Source organism: Nomascus leucogenys, chromosome 22a, assembly GCF_006542625.1.
Source record: "Nomascus leucogenys isolate Asia chromosome 22a, Asia_NLE_v1, whole genome shotgun sequence".
Classification (NCBI taxonomy): Eukaryota; Metazoa; Chordata; class Mammalia; order Primates; family Hylobatidae; genus Nomascus; species Nomascus leucogenys.
This window is the reverse complement of record NC_044402.1, coordinates 5,895,548-5,899,340: the sequence shown is the minus strand read 5'-3', so window position 1 is coordinate 5,899,340 and position 3,793 is coordinate 5,895,548. Positions and strand designations below refer to the sequence as shown.

Genomic DNA, 3,793 nt, shown 5'->3' with positions numbered 1-3,793 from the left:
TGGGTCGTGGGTTGGGAAATCCCCATGAATACATGAATGCCCTCCCTAGGGGAGGAGGACTGAGTTGGTTCCTGCTCTGTCAGTTCCAGAGAGAGCCCGTTGTCAAAAGGAGCCTGGCCCCTCCCCTCTCTCTCTTGCTCCCTCTCTCGCCCGGTGATCTTTGCACCTGTGGGCTCCTTTCACTTTCCACCATGAATGCAAGCAGCCTGAGGCTCTCACCAGATGCCCAGTCTTCCAGCCAGCAGAGTTGTGGGCCACATAAACCTCTTTTCTTTATAAATTATCTAGCCTCAGGTATTCCTTTATAGCAACAGTAAACAGACAAAACCAGGTCTTATCAGATATATGATATTTGCAAATATTTTCTCTCATTCTGTGGGTTGTCTTTTCATTTTCTAGATGGTATCATTTGCAGCAACAGTGTTTAATACTAATGCGGTCCAATTTATTTATTTTTTCTTTGGTCACTTCTGCTTTTGGTGTCGTATCTAAAAAGCCTCTGCCGAACTCAAGGTTATGAAGATTGCATGTATGTTTTCTTCTAAGAGTTTTATAGTTTTAGCTCTTATATGAAGGTCTATGATCCATTTTGAGATAATTTTTATGAATGATGTAAATAAGGTTTCAACTTGAGTCTTTTGCATGTGGGTATCTAGTTGTTTCAACACCATTTATTAAAGCCTGTTCTTCAGCTTGGCGCCCCTGTTGATAATCAATTGACTGTAAAGTTAAGGGTTTATTTCTCAACTCTCTATTCTATTTTTTTTTTCTGGCTCTGTGGCCCAGGCTAGAGTGCAGTGGCGTGATCTCGACTCACTGCAACCTCCACCTCCTGGGTTCAAGCGATTCTCCCACCTCAGTCTCCCAAATAGCTGGGACTACGGGCACGCGCCACCACGCCCGGCTAATTTTTTGTATTTTTGGTAGAGATGGGGTTTCACCATGTTGGCCAGGCTGGTCTCGAACTCCTGACCTCAGGAGATCCACCTGCCTCAGCCTCCCAAAGTGCTGGGATTACAGGTGTGAGCCACCACGCCCTGCCTGGACTCTCTATTTTATTCCATCAATGTATACACCTGTCCTTATTCTTTTTCAAGACTGTTCTGGCTATTCTATGGTCCCTTGCATTTCCAAATGAATTTTAGGATCAGCTTTCTAATTTCTGCACAAAATAAAAGGAGAAGCAGCTGGGATTTTGACAGGGATTGCATCGAATCTGTAGGTCGATTTGGGGTCTCTTGCCATTTTAATAATATTAGCTCTTTCAACCCATAAATGGGTATCTTTCCATTTATAGGTTTTCTTTAATTTCTTTCAGAGATGTTTCATAGTTTTCAGTATACAAGTCTTAAACTTTTTTTGTTAAATTCATTCATAAGTATTTTATTCATTTGATGTCATATAAATAGAATTGTTTTCTTAACTTCATTTTCAGATTCTTCATAGCAAGTCTATCGAAATACAATTGATGTTTATATGTTTATCTCATATGCTTGGACCTTGCAGAACTTGTTTATCAGTTCTGATAGTTTTTGAGTGGGTTCCTTAGGAATTTCTATAGGTAAGATAATGTCATCTGAAAATAGAAATGGTTTTACCTGTTTTTGTAACTAGAGTTCTCTTGGAACACAATGACATCCACTCACATATGGTCTATGGCTGTCTTCAAGTCAAAGGCCAAGGGAGGTAGTTGTATTCCCGGAACTAAGCCCGGTCTGGCTGCCTTTTCTTGAGATCCAATATTGAGAAGCAGACAAACTAGTAAAGAAGGGAATTGGCCAGGCACGGTGGCTCATGCCTGTAATCCCTAGCACTTTGGGAGGCCGAGGTGGGCGGATCACAAGGTCAGGAGATCGAGACCATCCTGGCTAACACGGTGAAACCCCGTCTCTACTAAAAATACAAAAAAATAAAATTAGCCACGCATGGTCGCGGGTGCCTGTAGTCCCAGCAACTTGGGAGGCTGAGGCAGGAGAATGGCGTGAACCCGGAAGGCAGAGCTTGCAGCGAGTGGAGATTGCACCACTGCACTCCAGCCTGGGCGACAGAGCAAGACTCCATCTCAAAAAAAAAAAAAAAAAAAAAGGGAATTTATTGCTGTAACCTGATACAGGAAGAAGGCCAGAGATAATTCCACCAGACCAACTCAAAGTGTTACGATTGCTTATATAGGTTGGGGTTATGTGCCTATGTGCAGCACAACATTCCCTAAGTCTATTGGTAACTAATTTTGTTTCAACTAGAAGGTCAGAGGCAAAAAAAATGCTTGTGGGAGACAGGCCCTTGGGGGTGGAGGTCTTTGATTTCATAAGAACCTGAGAAAGATTTTTCTAAGATATGTGTAACACACCAACTTACTGTGACCTGGGAAAGGCTGCTGAGGATGTCTTCAACAAAGGATATGGCTTTGGCATGGTGAAGACAGACCTGAAAACCAAGTCTTGTAGTGCAGTGGAATTTTCTACATCTGATCATGCTTACAGTGATACAGGGAAAGCATCAGGCAACCTAGAACCCGAATGTAAGGTCTGCAACTATGGACTCACCTTCACTCAAAAACGGAACACAGACAATACTCTTGGGACAGAAACCTCTTTGGAGAATAAGTTGGCTGAAGGGTTGAAACTGAGTCTTGATACCATATTGGTACCGAACACAGGAAAGAAGAGTGGGGAATTGAAGGCCTCCTATAAATGGGATTGTTTTAGTGTTGGCAGTAATGTTGATATAGATTTTTCTGGACCAAGCATCTATGGCTGGGCTGTGTTGGTCTTTGAAGGGTGGCTTGCCGGCTATCAGATGAGTTTTGACATAGCCAAATCCAAATTGTCACAGAATAATTTCGCCCTGGGTTACGAGGCTGCAGACTTCCAGCTGCACACACATGTGAACGATGGCACTGAATTTAGAGGTTCTATCTACCAGAAGGTTAATGAGATTGAAATGTCAATAAACCTTGCTTGGACGGCTGGGAGTAAGAACACCCGTTTTGGCATTGCTGCTAAGTACAAGCTGGATTGTAGAACTTCTCTCTCTGCTAAAGTAAATAATGCCAGCCTGATTGGACTGGGTTGTACTCAGACCCTTCGACCCGGAGTCAAGTTGACCCTTTATCAGCTTTAATCGATGGAAAGAACTTCAGTGCAGGAGGTCACAAGGTTGGCTTGGGATTTGAACTGGAAGCTTAATGTGGTTTGAGGAAAGCATCAGATTTGTCCCTGGAAGTGAAGAGAAATGAACCCACCATGTTTTGGCCTTACAATTCTTCTGTGAAATTTCAAGAGTGTGAACTTTTTATTCTTCCAAAAAATTGTAATCCTCCCCACACTGAAGGGGTTGCAAGTCCCTCCCGGGGGGGAGGCGCTGGAAAGCATGCCTGGAAGCTGTCATGTTTGTGCCACGTTTCGGTTCAGTTCTGCAGTGTTATTAAATGTGTTCCTCGGCGACAGTGTAGTGTCATGTTAGAGGAGACGATCTGAACCTCCAGTTTGTACCTTGTGTCCTGCATGTTCACACCATTTTTTTCATGACTCTGTAATATATTGGTCTCTGTGCTATTGTGGAATCTTTGATTTTGCATCAGAGTAAAATAAAATAAACCCATCACATTTGGAACATAAAAAAAAAAAAAAAAAAACAAGGCCTGTCTCCTGTGGTACCAGAGTGATTATTTCTATCTTACCTCCTTTACAGTTTGGTCCGGAGAGCTGCTTTAGACTCTCCGATGAATCTATTCAAACAGCTGCCTCTGTTACCTTGGCTCGTCTCAGATTTTGTCGACCGGAGGCAGGTC

The 3,793-nt window shown here is 42.9% G+C and overlaps 1 pseudogene across 1 annotated transcript; it reads left to right on the top strand.

The window, feature by feature from the left end:
* Positions 1–2,337: 2,337 nt before the first annotated feature.
* Positions 2,338–3,282, top strand: LOC101177548 (annotated as a pseudogene). The gene has a single exon (XR_180081.3). The product of XR_180081.3 is annotated as a voltage-dependent anion-selective channel protein 3 pseudogene (transcript).
* Positions 3,283–3,793: the final 511 nt, after the last annotated feature.